The sequence below is a fragment of the Typopeltis vanoorti genome, chromosome 7, assembly GCF_054136105.1.
Source record: "Typopeltis vanoorti isolate ZY-2024b chromosome 7, IOZ_Tvanoo_1.0, whole genome shotgun sequence".
Classification (NCBI taxonomy): Eukaryota; Metazoa; Arthropoda; class Arachnida; order Uropygi; family Thelyphonidae; genus Typopeltis; species Typopeltis vanoorti.
Genome location: NC_143555.1, coordinates 119,111,147 through 119,124,994, shown reverse-complemented (window position 1 = coordinate 119,124,994; position 13,848 = coordinate 119,111,147). Strand labels below are relative to the sequence as shown.

The following is a 13,848-nucleotide window of genomic DNA, read 5'->3' as shown; positions in this document are numbered from 1 at the left end:
CCTGTGTTGCTAATTAACAAATTAAATAGCAGCAGTCCAAGAACCCTGCAGCATGACACTAGTCACAAGCCTTCTTTTGGACTCTACTCCTGAATAACCTACTCTCTGATATCTCTACATCAACCACCCTTCTATCCATCTCACCTTATATCCATCCCATGTGCTGCAGTTTACTGATTATAATTCTATGTGATATCCTGTCAAAGACCTTTGCAAAGTCCAACAGTATCATTGTAAATCCATTGCCTTTATCCAATTCAGCTGTCACCGTATTATAAAACATGAGCAAGCTACTGAGGCATGCCCTATCCTTCACAAAACCAGGCTGCCCCCCCATCCCCCCTATATAGTATTCCATTTCCATCTATCCATTCCTGTATTTTGCTCTTTACCAACTTCTTCAATACTTTGACAACAACTCCTGATATAACTGATCAGTGAGTAATTTGCTACATCAGTCTTGGAGCTTTATGCAATGGAACTCTTTTCCCCTCTTTCAACTCTCTGGGGATTAACCCAAGGGGTTGAAGGAGGCATTCCTTAAAATCATTCTACCATATACATTTCTTTCTTTTGCTTGCAGCATATCAAAAGAACTGTTTGGGATTCTCTTTAGCCTACATTGCTAACTTCCTTTCATAATCTGCTTTTGCCTTTCTTACCACGTTAGTTATCCTTCTGGCCTGTGCCTTGTACTGTTCATGTGCCTGCAGCTCACCTTTCTCCTTAAATTCCTTCCACAATTGTTTCTTTTTTTCTTTTTTTTTCAGCTCCAACTTGGTGTTATTCATCCATTTAACTCCCACTTGATTTACTCTCCTGACTCTAGGTATGCAGTCTGCCATTGCCTCCCTCAAATACTCCTGTACCACTTCCCATGCACTATCAACATACACCCCTTGCAAGTTTACATGGCACTGATCCAAGCAACCTCCTAAGCTTGTCATGCTTACTAGCCTGGTAATTCCAGATATATCTCATCTTAACTGAAAATTACACACATTTAGCTACCTCCCATGTCAAGACCATATGATCGCTCTCACCAATTAGTGGCAATGCAGTCATATTCATATTAGACAAATTCTCAGATGTACGTTACGCTACGGTACGTTGCGCCCTTTGATTAGAAAATGCCTAAGTTCGATTCTCGTCATGACAGGAGGAATCTTTATATATGGACTTTTTTAATCGAAGGTGTGTTAGCTGATCTCATACGGAGGTAGCAGGGTTTTTTCTCCTGGAAACTCGGGTTTTTCATCCCGCATACAGACAAATCGGCCCTTCAGAACACACGCAATTTACAGATAAAAAAATACTAGCTGTGGTTGTAGTAGTTGTGGGCAGTCGATGGCGTTGATGTAGGTGATTGGTAGTAGAGGTTCCGTGTAGCAGTCGAGACGGAGAGTTGTACAGTAGGTGTCTTCCCGCGATGAGTCTTCAGACTCCTTGGAGGTGTCACGAATAATAATAATAATAATAATTACTAGATCGAGCACTCTTGAACTCCTGTATATTCCATTACATGCTCTTTCAGGTAATTATCCCTTAGTAACTGCATAAAATCCATTTCCTTCCTCCCATGTGTACTCTACTACTTACAATCTATGTTACCATAGTTGTAATCCTTCATAATAATTACCTGTCCTCCACTCATTGAGTCTATTTGCTAATGCATACTATCTCCATCATCTTTTCCATCCCCTGGTCTATAGTAGCATCCAACTGTATATATTGTTCTGCTGGTTTCATTCTCATACCAAATACCTCAAATATTGTCTTTTCACTGTCCTGCAGTTGAACTTCTACTCCCTTTAGTTGCAGTTCGTCAGCTGTCATCAATAACACTCCTTTCCCATTATTTTCTCTCTATCCTCCCTGAACACACTATCCCCTTCACATTCTATCCCACTAAATATATCATCTTCTGTTAGCCATGTCTCACTAATGCCAATAACCTTTGGCCAGGATGAGCCAAGCAATGCCAAAAATTCCTCCTGCTTGTTCCTAATGCTCCTGGCTTTAGTGTACATAAAGTGCAAAAGCCCCTTAGGACCACCCCACTATCCTGGTGCCTTTATACTAACTATCTCATTTTGGTTTGTTACCAGTGGAACTAACTTAGGCAATATTACTATTATTATTATTACTATTATTACAGGCAACTCCAGGGAGTCATTAGACTCATCGAGGGAGGCCCCAAATCATATTCATCACAACTATTTGACATTCATACAGTATCTATCATACCTCGACTTAAACTCATTCACTGTCACAGCATCCACTACAGACTCAGGGAGCGCATTCCACTCATTCACTACTCTAAAAGTAAAGAACCCAGCTTTAACACCTTTACTAACCACACTTTTGCCCAGTTTCCATGGATGTCCCCTAGTCCTCCCACAACCAGCCCTGTTCTCAAAAATATCTTCTGAATTAATTTTATAGAAACCCTTCAGTAATTTGAATGTCTCAATCATATCTCCCTCCTCCGCCTATCAACCAATTTTTGCAACCCACAAATCCTCAACCTGTTCTCATACGGCTCATTCCACAGACCTGCTATCATCTTGGTCACTCTCCTCTGGATCCTCTCCACCTCCTCCCCATCAAGAAGAAACCTAGGTGACCAAATCTGAGCACAGTAGTCTAGATGGGGTCTTATCAAGGCTCGATAGAGAGGAACAATAACCTGCTTGTCTCTACTTGTCAACGTATTCTTCAGCAACCAAGTGATTTGATGAGCTGTTTTGGTCACTTTTGCAATGTGTCCCCTAAATTTCAATTCCTTATCTACCAACACTCCTAAATCTCGTGCCTCATCAATTTCCTGGAGCAGGGTTCCACCAATGCAGTAAACTGCCGCCAATCTTTTCACCCCAAAATGCATAACCTTACATTTTGCCACATTAAACTGACATCCATTCTCCTTAGCCCAGACCTCCAATCTATCCAAATCATCCTGCAAAATTTTGACGTCATCTGCATTCACTATTGCCCTACCCAACTTCGCATCATCCGCAAACAAATGAACTGTTCCTCTCAGATCATTTCCTATATCATTTATGAACAAATTAAACAGCAGTGGTCCAAGAACAGATCCTTGTGGCACACCACTAGTCACAGGCCATCTTGTGGACTCTACTCCCGAGTAAACCACTCTCTGATATCTCTCCGTCAACCACCCATATTATACACGTTCTTACACTTACTGCCTCACTGATGTCTGTGTATCCACACTCAACAGCTAACCCCCCCCCCCCAAGCTCTAGTTTTCCCTGATTCTGCACATCAACTTTCACTTCATTCAACATTCACTCTCTTTCCAGTCTCTGAACACCAAATCCATTCACATGCAAACCATCCTTCTTGTATAAGTACTTTCATATTCACTCCATCAAACTTGCCGATCAAACTCGCTCCACAAACTCCACAACACTCCTCCTGCATAGCCTACACATCAACATCATTTGCTATTGTGGCCCTCCTTCTCATCTCTTCTCTGTCATGCCACAGCAACATACTCACTATCTTAACTCTCTCACTCTTTTCTTTTACTACTTCCAGTAATTCTTGCATTTCCTCTCTCATGCCATACTTTTCTCCTTTTAAACCATTCATTTCAGCTATCATCATTTCTTTCACCCTACCCTTTTGTGCTCTAATAGCCTCACTCACATCATTAATTTTTGCACTAGGAAAGCATGATTTTGTCAAACTCTCATCAACCACACCTTTTACGATTGAATCGCTGTATAAGGTAGCAAAAGAAAAGAGTGAGAGAGTTAGAATGATTAGTCTTTTGCCACGGTATGACAGTGAAATGTTTAAAAGGAGGGCCATAATTGCAAATGACTTTATGCGTGGGTTATGTATGACGAGTGGTGTGGAATTTGTGGAGTGAGTTCGATGGGCAAAAGGATCTATATAAGATGGATGGCTTGCATTTGAATGGTTACAGTGGAAGGAGACTTGAGAAAGTGTTGCTGAATGTAATTGATGTGCAAATTCAGGGAAACTAGATTTATTAAGGAGGGGGGGGGTATATATAAAGTCCTTAGGGAGGCAGCTGAATGTAAGAATGAATATAATATGCTAGAGCAAATAAGGACAACAAATCAGAGTGGGATAGTTAATATAAGGCATCTAGGTAGGTTTGGGGCTAATGGGGGTCTTAAATTCATGTACACTAATGATAGGAGTATTAGGAACAAGAAGGAAGAGTTTTTGACTATGGTTGGCACTTCCAGACCACAGGTTATTGGTATTAGTGAATCATGGCTGACTGTAGATGATATAGCTAGTGGGATTGAATGTGATGGGTATAGTGTGTTCAGGAATGACAGGGAGAATAAAATGGGGGGAGGAGTATTGTTGATGATAGCTGATGAGCTACAGCCAACGAGAATAGAAGTTGAATTGCAGGATAGAGAAAAGAGCACATTTGAGACCATTTGGTGTGAGATTGTGGCTAGCAGAACAAAATATACAATTGGGTGCTGCTATAGACCAGGTGATGGAAAAGATGGTGGTGACAGTATGCACAAGCAAATAGAAGAAATGAGGGGAAAGGAGGGTAATTATTATGGGAGATTTCAACTATGGTCGCATTGATTGGAGTGAGGAGAGGACACACGGGAGGAAGGAATTGGATTTTGTGCGGTTATTAAGGGATAACTATCTGCAACAGCATGTAATGGAAAATACTAGGTGTCAGAGAGTGCTTGACCTAGTAATTACATCTGAGGATTTGGCTGTAACAAATATGACCACATTGCCACCAATTGGTAAGAGTGATTATAGGGTCTTGACTTGGGAGGTGGCTAAAGGTGTGGAATTTTCAATTAAGACAGGGTACATGTGGAATTATCGGGCTGGAAAGTATGACAAGTTTAGGAGTTTGATTGGTTCAGTGCCATGGCATGTACAACTGCAAGGACTAGAAGTTGATAGTGCATGGGAGGCAGTTAAGAAGTGTTTGCATGAAGCAATGGCTGACTGGAGCCTGATGGGGTGGAAGTGGAGAGGATCCAGAGACGAGTGACCAAGATGATAGAATGTCTGTGGGATGAACCTTTTTTATTATTATTATTATTATTGTTCCGGGAAACTCCAAGGAGTCGACAGACTCATCGAGGGAGGCCCTAACATCATGTCTGGAACAACTATTCAACATTCACACAGTATCTATCATATCTTGCCTTGAACTCATTCACGGTCGTAGCACCCACAACGGACTCTTGAAGCTTATTCCACTCATTCACCACTCTACAAGTAAAAAACCTAGCTCTAACACCCTTGTCAACCACGCTCTTGCCCAGCTTCCATGCATGGCCCCTAGTCCTCCCACCACCAGTCATATTTTCAAAAATATCTTCTGGATCAATCCTATAAAAACCCTTCAGTAATTTGAATGTCTCAATCATATCACCCCTCCTTCGCCTATCGTCCAATTTCTGCAACCCACAAATCCTCAGCCTATTCTCATAAGGTTCATTCCACAGACCTGCTATCATCTTGGTCACTCGTCTCTGGACTTTCTCCACTTCCTCCCCATCACGAAGAAACCCTGGTGCCCATAACTGGGCACAAAAGTCCAGATGGGGTCTTATCGAGGCTCGATACAGAGGAACAACAACTTGTTTGTCTTTGCATGTTAAAGTATTTTTCATAAGCCAAGTGATTTGTTGAGCTGTTTTAGTCACTTTTGCAATGTGCCCCCTAAACTTCAACTCCCTATCCACTAGCACTCCCAAATCCCTGGCCTCATCAATCTCCTGGAGTGCAGTTCCACCAATGCGATAAGCTGCTGCTGTTCTTTTCACCCCAAAGTGCATAACCTTACACTTTGCCACATTAAACTGACATCCATTTTTCGTAGCCCAGTCCTCCAAACTATCCAAATCATCCTGTAAAATTTTGACATCCTGTGCACTCACAATTGCTCTACCCAACTTTGCATCATCAGCAAACAAGTGAACACTTCCTCTCAGATCCTTTCCTATATCATTGATGAACAAATTGAAAAGCAGTGGTCCAAGAACAGATCCTTGTGACACACCAGTAGTCACAGGCCGTCTTGTGGACTTTACTCCTGAGTAAACCACTCTCTGATATCTCTCCGTCAACCACCCTCCTATCCATCTTACCAACCCTATATCTATCCCCATCTGCTCCAGTTTACTGATTAGGGTTCCATGTGGTATCCTGTCAAAGGCCTTGGCAAGGTCCAGTAGTATCACTGTAAACCCATTACCCCTATCCAGTTCAGCCGTCACTGTGTTATAAAACGTGAGCAAGTTACTGAGGCATGATCTACCCTTCACAAAACCATGTTCTCTCCCATACAATATCCCATTTTCATCTATCCAATCCTGTATTCTTTTCTTGACTAATTTCTCTAAGACCTTGACAATGATTCCTGATATGCTAATCGGTCGGTAATTTACAACAGCAGTCTTGGAACCACCTTTATGCAGTGGAACTATTTTCCCCTCCTTCCACCTGCTCGGGACTAACCCAGACCCAAGACTCAAATTAAACAAAATGGTCAAGGGTACTGACAATTCTTTAGCTGCTTCTTGTACTACACGAGCTGGTATACCATCCAATCCCACAGATGTATTGACATTGAGGTTATGCAATAGACTACTCACCTCCACCTCATTCACCACAATTCCCGTATAATCTACTGGTTTATTCGTTTCTGCAATGTCACCACCCGGATGATATATTCTTGCAAAGTGCTCACTCAGTAACTGAACTATCTCAACTGATTCAGTTACCTCCCTACCATCGGCATTCTTTAAAATCATTCTGCCATGTACATTTTTCCTTTTACTTGCTATATATATCTAAAAAACTGTTTAGGATTCTCTTTAGCACGCATGGCCAATGTTCTTTCGTAATCCTTTTTTGCTTTTCTTACCACACTAGTCACCCTTCTGGCCTGCGCTTTATACCGTTCATGTGCCTGCCGGTCACCTTTCTCCTTAAATTCCCATCATAGTTGTTTCTTTTTTTGCAGCTCAAGCTTAATGGTGTTATTCATCCATTTAACCCCTACTTGATTTATTATTCGGACTCTAGGTATACAGTCAGCCATTACTTCATGCAAGCATTTCTTAACTATCTCCCATGCACTATCAGCTTCTAGTCCTTGCAGTTGTTCATGCCATGATACTGAGCCAATCAAACTCCTAAGCTTGTCATACTTTCCAGCCCGATAATTCCACATGTACTCTGTCTTAATTGAAAATTCTACACCTTTAGCCACCTCCCAAGTCAAGACCCTATGATCACTCTCACCGATTGGTGGCAATGTGGTCATATTTGTTACAGCCAAATCCTCAGATGTAATTACTAGGTCAAGCACTCTCTGACCCCTAGTATTTTCCATTACATGCTGTCGCAGATAGTTATCCCTTAATGACCGCATAAAATCCAATTCCTTCCTCCCGTGTGTCCTCTCCTCACTCCAATCAATGCGACCATAGTTGAAATCTCCCATAATAATCACCCTCCTTCTGCTCATTTCTTCTATTTGCTTGCGCATTCTGTCACCACCATCTTTTCCATCACCTGACCTATAGCAGCACCCAATTTAATATTTAGTTCTGCTAGCCACAATCTCACACCAAATGGCCTCAAATGTGCTCTTTTCTCTATCTTGCAATTCAACTTCTATTCTCCTTGGCTGTAGCTCATCAGCTATCATCAACAATACTCCTCCCCCCCATTTTATTCTCTCTGTCATTCCTGAACACACTATACCCATCACATTCAATCCCACTAGCTATATCATCTACAGTCAGCCATGTTTAACTAATACCAATAACCTGTGGTCTGGAAGTGCCAACCATGGCCAAAAACTCTTCTTTCTTGTTCCTAATACTTCTATTATTAGTGTACATGAATTTAAGACCCCCATTAGCCCCAAACCTACCTAGATGCCTTATATTATATTTCTTTCTATCCCACTCTGGTTTGTTGTCCTTATTTGCTCGGGTATATTATATTCATTCTTACATTCAACTACCTCCCTAAGGACTGTATATCTAGCCCCCCCCTTAACAAATCTAGTTTCCCTGAATTTACACATCCACTACATTCAACAACACTTTCTCAAGTCTTCTTTCTTCTTACACCATAACCATTCAAATGCAAGCCATCCATCTTGTGGTTTGTGGGATTTGTGGGTTGCAGAGAGTGGACGATAGGCGAAGGAGGGGGTGATAGGATTGAGACATTCAAATGACTGAAGGGTTTCTATAAGATTGATCCAGAAGATATTTTTGAAAATATGACTGGTAGTGGGAGGACTAGGGGCCATGCATGGAAGCTGGGCAAGAGCGTGGTTGACAAGGGAGTTAGAGCTAGGTTTTTTACTTGGAGAGTGGTGAATGAGTGGAATATGCTTCAAGAGTCTGTTGTGGGTGCTACGACCGTGAATGAGTTCAAGGCAAGGTATGATAGATACTGTGTGAATGTCGAATAGTTGTTCTTGACATGATGTTAGGGCCTCCCTCGATGAGTCTGTCGCCTCCTTGGAGTTGCCCGGAACAATAACAATAATAATAATAATAATAATAAATAATAACTCTCGCTCCTTGATTTTTCTTTCTCTCTCAGTCAGTCTCAGTTATCAGCTGATTCACATGCTAGTCATTTTTGCAATTGCTCCAGCTCCCACTTCACTCTATGTGTCACTCCGTGCAACTGAGCTATCTCCCACATTGCAGCCAACTCTTCATTGTTTACAGCAGTCAAACTATTCTTTTGTTCAACACTTTTACTCTTTCTTTCAGTTGTGTCACATTTAGTCTCACTTTCAATGCTATCTAGTGTTATATCACAATTTTCATTTGTATTCTGAGTTCCATCCACTACTTCAATCTCATGACCTGAGACACACTTTTGATCCTCGCTCTAATGGCATTTTTGACACATCCCCCCCCTCCCCCCACTCACTTTCAACCCAAATTCCAGCTGCCTTCGGTAATGCATACATTTTACAGACATTGCACTACACAAGTCCCTTTGATTAAATTCTTTAAACAATGATTTTTACATAAATTATGGACTCTACAACCATGTTATAAATAATTATTTTAATTTCCTGACGTTTCGATCTTCATATTAAGGTCATCATCTGGAGTATACACATATATACAGAGACAAGCTAAATTACATTTCACATAGTATGCTGAAGATAATAATAATAATAATATAGAAAATCAGCATCCCTTATCTGCTCCACCAAAGATTAGCTACTGTCCCTAGACCTTCCAGGCATTTACCAGGTCCTTTGTAGTTGTAAACTATCCTACTATGGCCAAACAGGCAGGACAGCCAACACCAGAATTGCTATACGTAAGAACTATATCCAGAAAAATGGATATAGCTTATGTACAGCAATTCTAACTACAGCCATGCTTTAGGCACCTGCCATAGAATATGCTGGAAGAAGGCCACTCTACCACATTGCAGCAAATATAAATACAAAAGAATTTTTCTTAAATCTCCTTCTGCCTTAAAAAACTATCCAACCTTGATAATCCTTTCTTTTAGTGTTGCACAGTGATCAGCATTCATATTAGAAATTATGGACTTTACAACTGTGTTATAAATAACTCTTTTAATTTCCCGATGTTTCTATCTTCGTATTAAGATCATCATCTGGAGCATATACAAATATACAGGACAAGCTGAGTTACATTACATACAGCAAGCTAGAGAAACAATGATTTGATCATAGGTTATTCTACTGGCATGACCTTTTTTTCACTAGAGGTCATGCCAGTAAAATAACCTATGATCAAATCATTGTTTCTCTAGCTTGCTGTATGTAATGTAACTCAGCTTGTCCTGTATATTTGCATATGCTCCAGATGATGATCTTAATATGAAGATCGAAACGTTGGGAAATTAAAAGAGTTATTTATAACACGGTTGTAAAGTCCATAATTTCTAATATGGATCAACCTGAATAAATTTGGTCATACAAAACTGTTCTAAATTTGGGAAACTTTCATTCTCCATACTTCATCTCTGCAGCCAAGGATGCTCAATTTAGCCCACTGGGGAAGAGTGCTGTTTAGGGCATTAGGCCTACTCTCAGATGACATGCTTCAGCCTCATTTCTTAGTGTAATGCCTATGTACACATTATCTTATTATATTTTGTTCACTGATGATGGCAATCGGAAGTATTAATTACATTTATCTTAGGTAATATAATAGTCTACATTGTAATTTCCTTAAAAAATACATTTATAATAGATTGATGAGTTAAATGAAGTTGGATTTCTGATTTACCTCTGGATCTTTTTGCATATCATTATTCGCTACAAATACTTTTTTTGCCATTCATATGTCATTCTACTTAAGTAACCATACTATCTTAGATTAGCTTTGCTTACACATTCTCGATTATTAAATAATGTCATTTTCTTTTTTATGTTTATTTATAATGCGACTCTACTATCTGTTCCACCTCTTAATTTTCTCGGATCTCTCATATTTGGGTTCTGTGGTCTTGAATCGGCTCCTTTATTTAACTTTCAAATATATATATGCAAAAATTTATTTCAACATTGTCATGAATGATGGAGGGGGGGGGGGGATGTGAAAGAGTTGTTGAACGAATTAAAAAAGAAGAGCAGGATGATGAAGTTTCCTACCACACTATGATAGATGTGAATTGAGGAGGAAGATACTAAAAATTGAATCGGTACACACATTGTGCAGAAGGAATGATGCAGGATTTGTGGTCTAAGTTTGACAGAAAGAAGGATTTGTATATAAAGCTGATGGACTGCACCTAAATGATTTTAGCATTAGGTATCTAGCGAGAGCTTTGTCCAGTAAGTATCATCATCATCATCACAAACCATGGTTTCACTGCTTGTTAGTGTCCGATACCTCCTTCACTCGTATAGGTAAATATGACTTCTCCGTTGCTTCCACCTTGCTATCACCACCTCTGGGTCTGGCTCCCACTGGTGAGACCTCAATAAAGGTCGAAACCGGTCTCTGGGTAGTGGCCCTTCCCTTAATGCATAGCATTATACATGTACACAAGGAGATATGCTTTGCATTATGGGAGATACTAAGAGTGATGAAAGCTTGGTCTGCCTTTACCACGAGTTGCCTCAGTCCTGAAAATACTTCAGGCGCAACCCTTGTTTGCTTACACTCGGATAAAGGATTAAACTAAATTTATTAAAGTCTAACCAAGTGGAAAAAACTTCCAGCATCTTTCACTATCTTCTTCCACCTTTCTTTGTCCAGTGCACAGTGTTGCAGTTTCTATAAACCCATACACTTCCAGAAGAGGTAGACCATTCTCTGTATGGTCTACCTCTTCTATTTACACTATCCATAATATCAAACATGAATGTCTTTATCTTCCAGTCCTCACTCATTCTGCAGATGTGTCCAAATAATTGCAGCATCTGCTGTATAATCTTCTGCATTAGATTCTCCTTTGGTTGTATCTTCCGATAGAGCTCTTCATTTGTGATTTTCTGTACCCATCCTATTCTTAGAACCTTTCTGTTTCAAGTTCTTTTAAATGCCAAAATTCTTTTTCTTGATTCCTTATTTATTATCCACATTTCAGATCCATACAGTACACTGCTAAAGATGCATATTCCAGTACTCTTAGTTTTGTTTGCAGGCTGATCACTTCACTTTTCCAGATGTTATCCATGGCCTTCAAATTTGTTCTTCCCTTTGCAATCCTGATCTTTATTTCTTTTTCAGTAAGTATGCTGAAGCACAAATTTAGAATAATAAGCAATTAGGGTAGATGCAAGTGAGTATGTGTGTATGAAGTTATCCATGTGGCGAGTGAGTATGAGAATGACCCAACAAGTGCAAAATCTTATCTTTCATCTAAAAATATTGAATAGGGCACTCATTTCAGAAAGTAAAGGTGATTGTGGGCCTAAATGAATGCTGCAGTTTCTATATACTAATGCCAGATGTATCAAAAACAAGAGGGAGTAGTTTTTTGGCATTGGTTAGTACAACATTGCCAAAAGTTATAGGCGTTAGTGAGGCTTGGCTAATAGAAGATGATATTAAGTACAGGAGTAGAATGAATGTGAAGGATTTAGTATTTTCAGGGAAGATAGAGAAGAAAGAATTGGGGGGGGGAGTGCTATTGTTGATGATAGTAAATGAATTGCAGCCAAAAACAATAGAAGATAGGTGGACGGGTAGTTGTTCATTTGAAGCAGTCTAGTCTGAGATCAAGACCAATAAGGCAATATATACCGTTGGTTGATGCCATAGGTCAGAGGGGGGTTCCAGGAATGACCATGCATAAGCATAGTAATACAATGAGTGATTATTGGGGGGGGGGGGACTTCAACTATGGAGATATAGATTGGAAAAAAGAAACATAACATGGCAGCAAGGAAATGGAATTTATATGCCTGCTTGAGGCAGCATGTGATGGAGGAGCTCGGGGTGCAATATTGAATCTAGTCATAGAATCAGAAGAGCTATCCGTAACCAAAATGGCAACATGGCCTCCTATTGGGGAAAGTGACCATGCGGTCTTGACTTGGAAGATGGTAAAACATGAGGAATATTCTGTCAAGTAGAGACATATTTGGAACTACAAGGCAGGTGATTATGACAAGCTTAGGTGGAAGCTTAAAGCTGTACCATGGCATAAAGAATGAGCTGCTGCAAAAAAGAAATTAGGAATTGTTATGGAGAGTATATAATGAGAAAGGTGACCACCAAGCTCATGAATAGTACAAGGGTCAGGCAAGAAAAGTAACTAGCTTAACAAGAAAAGGCAAAATGAAATTATGAGAAGATACTAGCTGAGCACACTAAATGAAATCCCAAAGAGTTCTTTCATGACATGGCAAGTAAGAGGAAGAATGACTATTTGAAGAATAATGCTAGTGCTGATGGTGATGAGGTGACAGAAGCAGATAAAATATCTGAGTTACTGAGTGGCCAATTTGCAAGGATATACATTCAAGTGATGTTAATGCTCTGACATATGTGACAGTGCCTAATATGAGAACAGAGGTTCTCAGTATACTGCAGAATCTCAACTTAAATACAGGTGTTGAAAGTTTATTTTCCACTTGGTTAGAGTATAATAAATTTAGTTTAATCCTTTATCCAAGTGTGGCAAACAAAGTTTGCGCCTGAAAGTATCTTCAGGACTGGGTTAAGGTGGTACACACCAGGGCAACTCGTTGCAAAGGTGGAGCAAGCTACCAACACTCCTATCCTAGTATCTCCTATAATGCAAAACACATCTCCTTGCGGATATGTCTATTGTTATGCATTAAGGGAAGGGCCACTACCCAGACCGGTTTCGACCTTTATTGAGGTCTCTTCAGTGGGAGCCAGGCCCAAGTCGAGATATCAGGCAGAAGCATTTGCAGGTCATCTCCACCTATAGGAATTGCCAATTGGTGTGCCACCCTTTTTTTAATAAATTACTCTGGATTTAGAGAAAGATGTTGAAAGTTTATTTTCCACTTGGTTAGAGTATAATAAATTTAGTTTAATCCTTTATCCAATATTAAATACAGGTGTTGGATTAGATGGGATATCAGCTTATGTGTTTGCAAGAATGTGCAAGGGAACTGGCAATGCCTCTGACTAGGCTCTTTAATTTAAGTCTCAGTTCTGATATAGTTCCAAGGGAGTGGAAATAGGGAAAACTAACTCCTTTGCATAGGAAGCAGCTAAGACTGCAGTAGCAAATTATAGACCAATCAATATCTCAGGTGTGGTGGTAAAAGTACTGGAAAAAATTGATCAAAAAGAGAATTCAAGAAATGGGTGGAATAATATGATACTGTATGAGGAG

At 40.0% G+C, this 13,848-nt stretch overlaps 1 protein-coding gene across 1 annotated transcript in view; it reads left to right on the top strand.

The window, feature by feature from the left end:
• The window catches only part of Dhc36C (Dynein heavy chain at 36C), a 1,350,914-nt gene that overhangs the window by 994,861 nt on the left and 342,205 nt on the right, over positions 1–13,848 (top strand). The gene's annotated exons all lie outside the window — the stretch shown is intronic.